This window comes from Pinus tabuliformis, chromosome 1_1, assembly GCF_031772625.1.
Source record: "Pinus tabuliformis cultivar Carrire ecotype Pingquan chromosome 1_1, CPIR1, whole genome shotgun sequence".
Taxonomy (NCBI): Eukaryota; Viridiplantae; Streptophyta; class Pinopsida; order Pinales; family Pinaceae; genus Pinus; species Pinus tabuliformis.
The window spans coordinates 313,367,832-313,381,462 of record NC_142297.1 but is presented as its reverse complement, the minus strand read 5'-3'; the positions used below and the strand labels follow the sequence as shown (position 1 = coordinate 313,381,462).

At 36.8% G+C, this 13,631-nt stretch overlaps 1 long non-coding RNA gene across 1 annotated transcript; it reads right to left on the bottom strand.

Moving 5' to 3' along the window:
* Positions 1-5,741: 5,741 nt before the first annotated feature.
* On the bottom strand, positions 5,742-6,796 carry LOC149212803 (uncharacterized). The gene is made up of 3 exons (XR_016250267.1): positions 6,633-6,796; positions 6,344-6,439; positions 5,742-6,246 (listed from the first exon to the last, which is right to left on the bottom strand). It is a non-coding gene; the product is annotated as an uncharacterized LOC149212803 (long non-coding RNA).
* Between the last annotated feature and the right edge of the window lie 6,835 nt (positions 6,797-13,631).

Sequence of the window (13,631 nt, the reverse complement as noted above, 5' to 3'; positions counted from 1 at the left end):
GCTCAAAAATGTCTATAACAGTCCGCATTCTGCCTTAACAGGGGGTGTGGGCCCCTAGCTTTTTCCTTTCTGGAAAAAGTCGGGGTCCGCAGGTTTCACATGCTATGCCTGCGGACCCATGCGAGCGGTATTTTAAACTAAATATTTCCTAAAAATCAAAATAGAACCCTAAAAATGAATTTCAAACAGTTGAAATGCAAGATTTAAGTGATGTGGATTACCTGGAGTTGACGATTCTCGATTCCAACGGATGGATTTTCCGCAATCTTCACGGGAATTTTTTTACCCAAAAGCTCTCTTTTCTCACTCTGAAGTCAAACGTTAAAAATGAATTTACAAAAGCCCTTGTTATAAGATTTTTTGAATAAACGAATTTTTAATTTGTTTATTTTTCACTTTAAAGAGGTAACTTTTTTACGCATTTTTATTTATTTTAAAAAAGTATGAGTAATGTTTGAGTTTTGGTGCAGAATATCGGATTTTTCAGGCAAATTTGATCATTTTCAACACAAAAAACATTTGAGTCCTCTTTAAGCTCTTTTTTGACTCCTAAAATATGAAAATATTGCCGAGATTTTCTTTTTAAGCTCGTTAAAACGGAATTAAAAAGATGATCCACTTACAGCTCTTTTCTGACCACATAAACATGAAAAGATTGCCAGATTTTTGTCATTTCAAATTCGATATTGGTTATAAAACGACGTGTCCTTGATCGCTTTTTTACTTTTTCAGATCAGAGACACTAAATATGAAAAGTACTCCTTGATCGTAACAGTCAAGCGGTTCTCTCAAGTAGTATTTTATACTTTTTCGGGCTTGGGAGACACAAATTTACGAAAAAGGAAAACCATGGAGTTTTATTATATTTTTCTTCAGACTCCCTAAAATTGAAAAACGTTGAGTTTCTCCTATACTGCACTCGTTAAAATTTAACAGTAAAGGACCTATTCAGTTACAAACAAGAACAGACCACTCCTTCTTAGGGTTCGAATTTTAAACTAAGTTGGACTCATCCGAAGGATGAGATTATAATCAAGCGAATGTTATCCTCCTCAAGCTTGTCAAAAATAAAGAGGTACTTGCCAAAAATGGTGGGGGAAAAGAGAGAAAAATGAACCTGTTTGTCATACTTTGTGTCCTAGAAAAGCATTCAACCACTCTTGAACACGTCACATTTTGTTCACCTGGGTTGGGAAATCCTTTTCCTAATAGTTAATCAAACCATATTGAAAGTCTTCAGCCAATTTCTAGGTATCAGGGAAAATTTTAAGAACCCACCCCAAATTTATAAATATAATAATTGGGCGAATCTCCATGGTATATAGGAAAAATGGAAGGCGATTTTATCAATAATATAATATGTATATATAATTTTCTGGCGAATCTTTCACCAGGCATGGCGAATATTTTACTCAATTATAAAATCTTGTAAGAACTTGGCAAGTCTTTCACTAAATAATAAAACTTTGTAAAGTCCTAGTGAATTTTAGCATTGTGAACTCTTAGAGAATTTTTTGAAGAAGTATAAAACCATATATGATAAGAACCACATGGTGGCAATATCACTATTTTTTTTCACATTTCCACGACATGGAACTTGTCTATAAAATTATAAAAAAACCAACCAAGTCCCTTATAATATGTAGGTAAGCTTATAACAGAGTCTGATACCTCTATTATGCTTGTCTTCATTCAAGTGTCATAGCTGCTATACTTAACACTGTGAATCACAACTCTCTCAGAACTCAACTCTATAGTGTACTTAAAACCTTTGGAAATTGAATCTGACAGCTCTATAAAAATGATTAGTGAAATAGAAGCTTTTGTGAATGAGCCCACTAACTATCACTGCTAAACAATCAATCTAGACTATGAAGTCTTCCATCTTGATCACAATCGTGCTCACGATCAAGGGAGTGCGATCACCTGGCCTGACATAATGGCCATCATAGCTTCCCTGCCAATACACAAGTATGTTCCTATTTGCAGTTAGAAAAATTACCCAAATTACAATCTATTTACTCCAGCCTATGTTGGAAAGTTATAGAAGGATGACTAGTGCAATCAATCCATTCCTTTTAGCCCTGGATTTGTTTCAGTTTAAAACAGAAGTATACAAATATACTTGTCCAATGTCTACTGCTACTGAGCATTAGTTAATTCATAAGAAAGTATGTAAACACACAAACATAAATTCACACTCATGAATATCCCAACTTTCTATCAAGTTCTATGACTAGTGATGGAAATCACAATTATTTTCAAAAGCCTGGAATCATGCCTAAGCATCCTCTATGAATGACCCAATGCCTTCCTGATTAGCTGTCTACATTAAAGTTGCAACAAACAATATGACATTAGGCATGGCTTGAAAGTAACAAACCGATGCAGAACTCAGGCATAGATGGCAAGTGCAGACCGCGTTTTCAAGATATCAGTTAGAAAATCCATAGCATATAATAGCACAAATTGAGAAACTCATAATGTCCTGTCTGTTGAATATTGTAGCCAATTTTCTCACAGATTATACTGCAGAGCATAAAACTGCTGATAAATTAACATAACACATAGGCTTCATATTCCTTGTATATGGCTTCAAATTCTTTGTTTTTCTTCAAGTTTGTTGCTTTACAAGACTTAAATTATTCCTTCTGAATTTGTTTTACAAGACTTAAATTATTAAAGATAATAACAAATCTTCCCAACCATTCAAGATAAATCTGATTTAACTTGAATGCACATATTCTTTATTTCCATTATCTAAATGTTTTACTATCATGAAAAATATATATTTCCATCTCAACATGAGCTAGCAAGAGTGCCTGTATGTAACATGATATAGTGGATGAAGGAGCCAACAATGAACCACAAAAGGAGCATATTGTTGCATCTGAAAAAGCTTATGGGGTAATGCTATTTCCTTGTAGTATTTAGTCATTTATTTCTAAATCTAGGGTATTGAATCTAGCAAAACATGATTTGAATTATAGCTATTATCTTAGGATAAAATAGGGGCTACTTGTTACTTGAAGAGGATAGCATTTCTCTCTATCCGTATAAAAAAAATTCTACTCATGATATCATTTTATGTTAATTGGATATTGACAGTTTGTATTTAGTTTATTTCAGCGTTTTATTCTAGTCATTCATATATAATCTCTTATGTTATTGGTCATACATATATTATTGTTAACCTATTACTATTTATGTAGTTCAATCATAATTGATTCTTCAATATGTAAGAGGATGGCACATAGATATAGGCATCGAATCTTCTGTACATTCATTCTGAAAATCTTAATATAATTCTCCTATTCTCTCTCCTACTTTCTTTGTGAGGCCAGTGTATGTACATTTTTAGAATATCTCTTCATCATCTCATCTCACCTATTTGAATCTTTGTTAAGTTGGCAAGTTCATATTCGGCAAATTGTGCTATGAATGTTTAATGCTTTCTTTGTTCAACACTTTTCATTGGAAACTAGACTTCTATTAATGTTGAAACATTATGCTGCCTCTCTATTTTTCTATTAAAATGTATGACTGAAGTCTGAGACTGCCAAACCTCAAGCTTTGTTGCCAACAAAATGCCTCACTAGGTAGAGTAATTAACCCCTTAAACTACATGTTCCACAATCTGGGTAGACTAGGGTATGAGGGACTACAAAGCCCTTAACAAAAAAAGGAGGATACCTGCATGTTTACTGTTTGATCCAAACACTTTAACATAAAACAAAGGATATAAAAACTTCTGCATGCATTCCTTCAATGGACAGAGTTAACATGGCAGTGATTCAGGAAAAATTGGAAAAGGCGCTTTACACAGTTGAGTGCTAGTAAGGGTAGCTCTACTTGTCCGGAATATCAAGAACCAAGTAGCTCACTGTAAGAAAATGGTTAATGCTAAGGATGGTCCACCAACAATGTTGTTCAACTAAATGAAGAGTTGAACTGTAGGCCGCTGCTTACAAGTTTGGAGAACCTTGGAAATGGTGTTCTTCCCAAGAGTTGAATCTCGAACAAGTGGCACCAGCCTACATGGTCCTTGACTTCAATCTGTGCATAATGTTTGGCACTTTGATCTATAGAAATGGCATAGAGGTGGTATATAATGTAATTGTGTCCTTCAGAACATAGATTGGTTGTCATCAATGTGCCACCGCAATGGCCAACTGGTTAGGAAGAATACACAGCCCCTCTTCTATTGCAGAAACCCTGTTACGGGTTAACAAGAAGAAAGAAAAAACCAAAAAAAGAAGATCAAAAATCCAACTTTATCCTGAACAAAAATGTGGCCATGCAAAATAAAGAGGGCCTAGTGCAATACTTACACCACTCTGAGAAATGAATTGGATCTTTTTAAAGGTAATTGCTGGTTTAGCCATTACCTTTAAAAACTAACCAAGGGAAAACATTTACAGAAGTTCTAATATTGTAAGCCTTACCATTTCCTTTTCATTTGTCAAGTTTAATTTCCACATTTTTTATTTCAATGAAACATTAAAGGCTGCAAACTTTGTGGTTATGATCCAACTGGGAGAATAAGGATGACTTTCTATGAAGCTCAAACCACTCACAGGACCCTTTAATACCACGGGGTCTACAAAACCACAAGCCTGACATAATAGATTTCATGCTTCAAGAAAACATAAATACTTCAAGCTTGACTTCCATTACATTTTTTTACACGCACTATATGGTCTACCCTGTCCTCTGAGATGGACAGAGGTTCTTTGTGAAGACACACCAAATACAACCGAGTGATTTATGGCACAATGATTAAATAATGATAAGCCAACAAAATATGTACTATTAAACATAAGATATGCTCACTCAAGGGAAAGATTACTAGCCGAGGATTTATACTCCAAACACCTAATTGGAAGTTGGTTTATGTGGCCTCAAACCAAATGCACTTGGACTCATATTTTTTCCTTGACTAACCAGGGGAATGCCCGAATGCTTTTCCCCTCTGTGAGGGCTATGTGTCTGTCTGATCTCACTTATACGGGGGCTATATATTTGTTTAGCTTCTGCAACTTGGGGACTTAATGCAGACTCGGATCCATGAATTGGTGTGCAATCACTCAAGCTAGTTATCCGTGGACTATATGTGTGTTTGACCTCACTGCGACTTCATGTAATCATCTCATCCAAAACTTCGCCATCATTTGCACCTATTCCCATGCTTCCTAGTCCGAACCCCTGAATTCCAGCTTCCTGCAATCAATATATGTTACAGTTCAATTTATTATTGTTCATGTTGCAGGGCTTATGAAATAGAATTGAGTAATATTTTTAAAATTTGTTTGATATGTGTCTTGCACTCACTGTTATATTGCATGGCATTCCAGGGGCTTCTTCATACTCTGCTGCATCCAATTCTTGAAGATGTGCTCCTTTGAAAAACTTGGGAAGGATATACTACCTCGCTGGGACTAACAAGTTACAACATGATTAGTAGTGGGAAGAGAACACCATCTATAGGCACCCATGTGATACCAAAACATGCCAACAAATAACATGTCTGGAAAATGGTGAAAGTGGCAATTGTCTTGAAAGGCACCGTTTCAAGAAATGTAGCATGATACTCCTAAAGTTCTCTGTAACCATCAGTTCAACATTGATCAGCTTTGAAAACTATATTACAAGCATTAAATTCAATCACATTATAGTTTGAATAAAGTTCATACTTGTATCTATGGCTTGGAGCAGTGAAAAGAAACAATAGCCCTTCCCAAAATTGATTTCCTGGCAAACTCTCTATGGCCATGAAGGCAAAGTAACCCCAAAGCACAGAAGTTGGGATCTTTCTAATGATGGGCATTACTGCAAGGCAGCCAACCACCATCAGAGATTGCAACAAATTACTCAATTGTTGTTCTTTCACCTCAACAAGAAGCAGGTCATCCACGTCCTTGTCAACATTAAAAATTGATTCATCAACTGGGGCATCCATATTCCCAGTACTTGCGGCCAACTGAATTGTGGACTCTTTCAATTCCTTAAGTGCCTGCATAAATGGTTGGGACATGACAAGACAAATAAATAAAGGGAGAGGAAAATTAGATAAAATGAAACACCCAAACTCAAAAATAAGACCATTACCAAGGCAGGTGGAGGCTGATAAACCATTGGGGTCTGCATTTGCTCATAGGCTTCTTGCATGTTTCTGTATAATTGCCCTAAGGTTGAATTTTTCTGCATACTTTTCCAGATTGTTGTCACTAACTTGCTAAGCACCAACTGTAACAAAAGTACTTGTAAGTTACTCGTCTATAAAATGTCTGAATTGTGTCTTTTCCCTGAGAAGCTGCAATTGATAATTCCAATATATTAGTACCTGATGTTTGAGGGTAGCTAAGCCTTTCATGTGCATTGGAGATTCAGGAATAACACCATTTGAAGGAGGTATGCCAACAATACCACATAAAATAGTCTGTCACAATAAAAGGAAAATTTATGAATCCACTAGAGATTTTTTATGGAGGTGAAAACAAAGAATGAAGAGTTAGATCAAGATGTCTTCAGGAGAGCAAAAGCTCTTCCAGAATAGGGTAGCCAGTGATAGTTGAACCTAAACATGAACCCTGACAAAAATTACAACATAGTTCTAAATAATATATATTTACTGTGGTAATGGGCCTTGACACAATCTCTGCAATAATGGCCCTGCTTGATACAACATCATTTTTCAAGGGTTTTTTGTGAAGTTTCCTTTAAACTTTTCTATGCAGACTTCTTCCCTTTCTTCTTAGTGATTTCAGTGTAAGTGCTCGGTATACACTCTTTTAAGTGAATCTACTCCAGCAATGTTCTTTCTGCAGTAACATTCCACCAAGAAAGTTAGCCACTTTATCAGTGGCATTCACGCTGGTCACAAATGGCTGAAACATGTTTTTCAACCATTGGAACAGTGGCACTACGAACTTTAGGATCAATTCTATCGTCAACTGCTCCAAATTGATCTTGTACATCCTGAATACGTATCGTATAAACAGTGATATACACAACCAATCATTTAAAATGCATACAGTCATTTCCTAGAATAGAGAATCCTTGTTCTGTTAGAGAATCCTAGTCCAAATCTTACAAGAACTAATCAAACTTCTAATTTGAGGACCAATATGATCTGCAATAGCAAAACTTATAATGTACTGCACATCTTCATTGTGCGCCAAAAGCTTTACTAATTCTTTAGCAACAGTGCAATTTGTCTTCTTACCCTCCACAAGTCTTAACAATCAATTCTTCAATTATATGTTTAGCACCCTTCACTTGAAGATAGGATAATTCTTCCCATCAAGCTTAACGTTGGGAGAGGGATGCTTTAAAATTAAGATGAAGCTATCCTCCCCCTTGCTCAACAATTCTCTACAGATCTCATAACAGAACCAAAGGTAATCTCAGGAACATCGTACTATACTACTATGACAAAGAACCACAATTCTGAAAGAAACATCAGTTTGGTTAGGATCTTCAAACAGCTACCAAGGAATCAAGCAAATGCTGCTCTGCAATTCCAAGACTTCAAGTATCCAGATGCATTGCATTGCTCTATGGCACATCAATGCAATTAATTAAGCATAGAAATAACATCTCTATGTAGCGACACTTAAAATATTACAAAAGGTGATCATTCACTGAGGTACATTCCAAAAAATATATAATTATTGTTGCCACATCATCCAGATTTAGAATAATAATCTATTGGAATGGACACATTGATAAAAATTCCATTGTTGAGTTTGGGTTTGAGTTATTTCTTCCTCTAACTGCTCTCCAAAGCTAACTATTCAAACCAAGTCACCCTTCAATGACATACAACTCACAAGGTTCTCAAAGGCAGAAAAATCAAAAGTGTATAACAGTTAATATGTCCTTTACTGCTCCATTTTCAGGTGAAAGATTCTCAGTAATATAAACAGATCTTCCAATAGTCAACATGTAACAACAACCAAGAAAATATAGGAATCCACCAATAAACTATAATGCAAGGTCTTTTTTCTCTTTTCGAAAGGTTTCCATGAAAAACTTGTTCAAATTCATTTGTAGAGTAAGCACATAAAACATTAATGTAATTAACCTTGAGCATGGAACATAATTCTTCTTAATCTCCATGATATTCAAGAATCAAACTCCAATGGCAGCATTGGCTTCAACACGTCTTCCTTTTATCCCTTCAAAGCTGCCATGGGTCATGATGGCTTGATCAATGATCGCATGCTCTTAAGACCAACAGTCTATACATAATTAGACTACAGTCTATACAGACACTGTGTTCAATCCAGATTTTGATTACAAACACCATTGAGGCCATACGGTATCTCCAATTTTTCACATCATTGAGGTCATCAGTATCTCCAGTTTCAAACAACATTCAGGCCACATTTGCTTCAAAGTGCTTACAAGTATTGTCAAACGGCAGTACATTCTAAATTTACTCATATTACACTTGAGAACTAGAACACATACCGCTTGAGAAGAGAGCTGCTGCCGCTTCAAGTACCTCAAGTGTAATATGAGTAAAGTTAGGCCTAAGCACCTTTATTATTGAGATTGAGTGCTTTCAAATACCAGGAGACAGGTGTGTGTGTTGACTTCAAGTTTGGCCTGGGAGAATTATTACACACTTTAAGTAGATTCTGTGAGGTTTCAAGGCACAGTGGGAACAAATCTTCAACTAAGGAGGTTGAGAACTGTCTAGTGACCTAGAACAACTAAGTGGGTTATGCGAAGATATTTATTAACGGTGGTTGTGTTGAAGGTAGTAGGGAGGTTTAGAACGCAAGACAGGGCGAGTATAGTCACTGTGAGAAAGAACTTGTGGAAAATCTGGGAAAATCAAGATTGTTTGTTATGTCAAAGGTCAAAGGAATAGAGCAATTGACTATTGGGTCATAACGTAAGGTTCCACAGTTAAGGCTGCTAGAAAAAGGGACCGGAAGAGCCAAAAATGGGAAGGTGAATGAATGAGATGGACTACGTTGAATGATGGAAATATGAGAGTAGCCAAAAGGTATGCATTAAGTGGTACTAGAGCAATATTGATGCTCTTGGGGATTGACAAGTGATTGAGGAGGTTTCTGCAGTGAACCAAAAAGATTTATAAGATTGCTCGTGAAGAAGAGACATCAAAGTTGAGACAAAGAAACCAAGAAAATTTTGGGCAAGAGGAACCTAAGAAAAAAAGTGAGGAGAGAAAGAGATTGAGAACGGAATACAGGATTGGAGCATATTAAAGAAGTACCAACCAAGTGTAGAGCTAGGAAGAACTGAGATATTGAGACCTCAGAGGTTAAGGAACTAGTAGGTAACTGGTTTGTATTTTTTTTTCAAATGTATACAAGGAGTTAATCCTTACAGTGGTAATAGTAGAAGGAGTGGTAACAGAGGACCAATAAAGTTCTTAAAGTGTATGGCAAGAAACTTACGACAAATAGGCTACAAAACAAAACATAGAAGGTTTCTAGCTGAGGTCCTCAAAGAGAAGAGAACAAGTGGAGTTCTCAAAAGGTGAGAAAAGTGTAGAAGCCATAGAAGACTAGAGCATGCTCAAGTGGGTTCCAGAGGAGGGAACCAGAGGAATACCAAAAGCCTAGGTTGAGCTGAAGTGGGTGAGATATTGGGTAACAAGTGATGGAGAAGAATTGTTAAAGGGGCTTGAGTGTAGCTCACAATGAGCAAGAGAAAGCTCACAAGAAAGGAGGAAAGAAGATGGCTACTGATGGACATAATTCAAAGAGAGGCCATAACAAAAGGGAGAAGCATGCCAAGGAAAATGGCATGAGTAAAGAAGAAATTGAAAAGGAGATTTATGAGTTGAAGGAGAGATTCAACATAGTCAAAATGAGGCTTGAAAGAGAATACCAAAGGTAGAGATGGGACCTAAGGAAGAAGGCCAAATTACTTGTCAGAAAAAAGATTTTAAGAGGAAGCCCCCTAAATCTAGAAAGCTAGGGAGGAAGATGAAGCACCTGTTGAGCCTAAAGTTGAATTAGTTCACGATTTTGAACCAGAGCAGGGAATAGTCCTTGATGATGAGGAAGATGTTGAAGAGAGACTATCAGAGAGTCTCATGGACTGCATAAAGAGTTCAAATCAACATATGGATTTGTTGATAGAAGATATGGTGGAAAAAGCATCATAACAGTAGAGGGAGCTACACAAAGAGGATGTCGATGAGACAATAAATGAAAGTCTCATGGGAGGTTAGCTAGAAGTGCTCGTAACATATATACCATATGGGGCTAAAGAGCTTGGTGATTATGATACTGATGCTATGTGTATAGATGCAGATGATAAGGATTTTCAAGAGGGACAATCATTCATAGTTGTCATAAGAATAGAAGAAAGAGAAGGAGTACCTTCCTAAAGCATGGAAGGAAGACAAAATTTGATGTTGGAGGCATCAGAAGAGGCCAGGTAACCTTTTATTTTTAAAATTGGTGAATTTTATGTGAATGCATGCTTTGCATGTGAGGAGAATGGACAACTGGTCCAAAAGGAGAACGAGAGCACTAAATTGATCCAAGAAATCCAAATTGAGGTAGTAGATGCTAGACAATCCTCAAGGAAGGATGAGTTTCCAAAAGGAAAAAACAATGCATAATGAAGCCAAGATAACCTTGCAAGCAATTTTCAGAAGTGACCATGGATCCTAGCAGCCATGTGAAATATGGATAACAAAACCAAGTTTATGTTAAGACAAGGAAGGAGGCAAAATTATCCCTCAAATGTCATTAAGGAGGAGGCCTTGAACAATCAAAGAATGCATCTATAAGAGAGAAATTGTAGAAGAGGGGATGAACAACATCATGATGCAATGTTCTTTAGAGATCGGTTGATCAATCCAAGGTTTAAGGATTGGCTTGAGTAACATTGTTCAAAGAATGCAATCAATAAGACAAAGGTGTCGAGCTTATTGCTGCAACTGGAGAGCTTGGTTCAACAACAAGAATTATGAATGTTGGCACCCAAGGTATAGTAAAATTAACCACAAAGAGAGACTCATTTGTCATGTGAAGTCCTTGAGATGAAGACTACAATTGTGGAGGAGATTGTATTCTAGTATGATGGCAAAGGATAACCAAATGAAGAGGAGAAGGGAGAAGGATTATCTCTCTTCGGGCAACGATGGTGGAGGTAGCCAAGTTTTTTGAACACATTAGAGTTGTTGTTGGATGATGAAATGACAACTAAGGTAGTACATTCTAAATTTACTCATATTACACTTGAGAACTAGAACACATACCGCTTGAGAAGAGAGCTGCTGCCGCTTCAAGTACCTCTTATGAAAACTTTTCAAAAGGTCTATACAAAACTTGAACTACAGTCTATACAGACACTGTGTTCAATCCAGATTTTGATTACAAACACCATTGAGGCCATACGGTATCTCCAATTTTTCACATCATTGAGGTCATCAATATCTCTAGTTTCAAACAGCATTCAGGCCACATTTGCTTCAAAGTGCTTACAAGTATTGTCAAACGGCAGTACATTCTAAATTTACTCATATTACACTTGAGAACTAGAACACATACCGCTTGAGAAGAGAGCTGCTGCCGCTTCAAGTACCTCAAGCTCAAACTAGTATGTTGTTCTTTCTTGCATCAAAATAACTGAGTACAATAAGAAACAAGTTCCATGAGTATAAAATCAACAAATACAAATGAATATTACATTTTTTATCATCACCCAACGAACAAGAACCAAACAAAACTCAAGTCTAAGGAAGGTTTATCAACTTGATGTCGAAAGAAGTACCATGAACAGGTATACCCCATCTTCCGGAAAGCAATTGCAATCCCTGAGAAAATAAATCATCTTATTGTCTACCACAGTACAAACTATCGACATCTGAGACAAAAATTCATTCCCAAGTAGTCCAAAGCACCTCATAGCAGTTTCTCTATTACAAATCAGACAATATTAATACAACAGATTTCTTGCCTCGAAAACTTTTCAAAAGGTCTATACAAAACTTGAACTACAGTCTATACAGACACTGTGTTCAATCCAGATTTTGATTACAAACACCATTGAGGCCATACGGTATCTCCAATTTTTCACATCATTGAGGTCATCAGTATCTCCAGTTTCAAACAGCATTCAGGCCACATTTGATATAAATAGTGCTAACTGACCCATGACTCAGGCAAGAAAACACCCAATTCCCCCACTCAACCCTATGAACCAGCCCATACTTGGCAACATGACTATAACGCTCCCTCTCACCATAAAAGACATTTGAGACAATTGTACCGAGATCAAGCTGAATGAAAAATATGAACAATACAACAATCACTGCCTAGATCTTTCCAACACGAACCATACATGGGAATCAGAAGCAGGAAGTTGCCTTCTCCATCACAATATTCATCTTGGGATACTGGAAGACTGCAAACATCCAAATGCTGTAATATTTAGGGTAAGTACTAATAACTTTCCAGCTCAACAACACAACAAAAGGGAGGACACAGACAATCATAAAAAGAGTAAACAGATCACAGCTACTTATCCCATGCTTGAATATCAGCAGAGTTAATATACCTTTTACACGAACATGAGAATAAAGGGGCCTAATTTCTCGCGCTCAGCCAACAATTCGGTCAAGTACCGACTGTTGTTGTTGCTGCTGCAGTGGCATGAGCCGTTCAAATCCAAGAAACAATGGATACCGAAACCACAGAAGAATAAGCGGATTGAAATCTGAAAATGCAAGAATATCCCACCGAAACTGCTGCTGCTAGATTTGTGAACTAGGATGAAAAAACCCATTTCAAAACCATTTTTATACAGGGACCCAGGGAGCCATATACACCAAAACAGCGGGTTGAATCCGTCAAAACAGGGAGCCGCCCTCCATTTGAAAACAAATTAAGCTCCGCCCTCCATTTCAAAACAAATCTAACATCCCATGACCAAATCGACCCTCACAAACCACTCCCGGGACCAAATCGACCCTCACAAACCACTCCCAAACCAGAAAACCCAAACAGTAAATCAAAAATGGCCATTTTGCTCTCCCAAACCAGGAGCAAATATCAAAATGGGGGTGATTTTGATCAAATACGATTCCGCAAATATCAAAATGGGGCGATTTTGATCAAATACGATTCGGTTAGTTTATCCGCCCTGGGCTAAAATAAAAAAATAAATTATTTTTTAAATAAAATATGGGCTAATTATATAAAAAAAAAAATTATTATTTTAATTAAAAATTCGCCCCATTAAAATATAAAAAGCCTTAAATTTCGCCTTTGGGCTATTATTCGCCCCTAAAATTAACCTTGCTAGGTATTATCTTTGGGTCAATTGTAACCAAACCATCTGCAGTGTCATTATGTGTTCAAGAGGTCAGTGTAAATAAACCATTCATCTACAAAATATCTGTCATCCATCTTGACCATCCCTGAGTTAGTCCTTGCAAAAATATTTCTTCAAACTTGATCTATGATTTCGTGTTGTGGGCTTGCCTATGACGGATTGCTTTCTATCGACTTCAACTCATTATCTAGAAAGATGATCTAGAAATCGTCAGTGCCTTGGAATCTGCATGCTTCAATGGCATGTTTCTCACCTTTGACGACAGGTTGCATCATTGACCTTCGATCAAAGGATTCCGT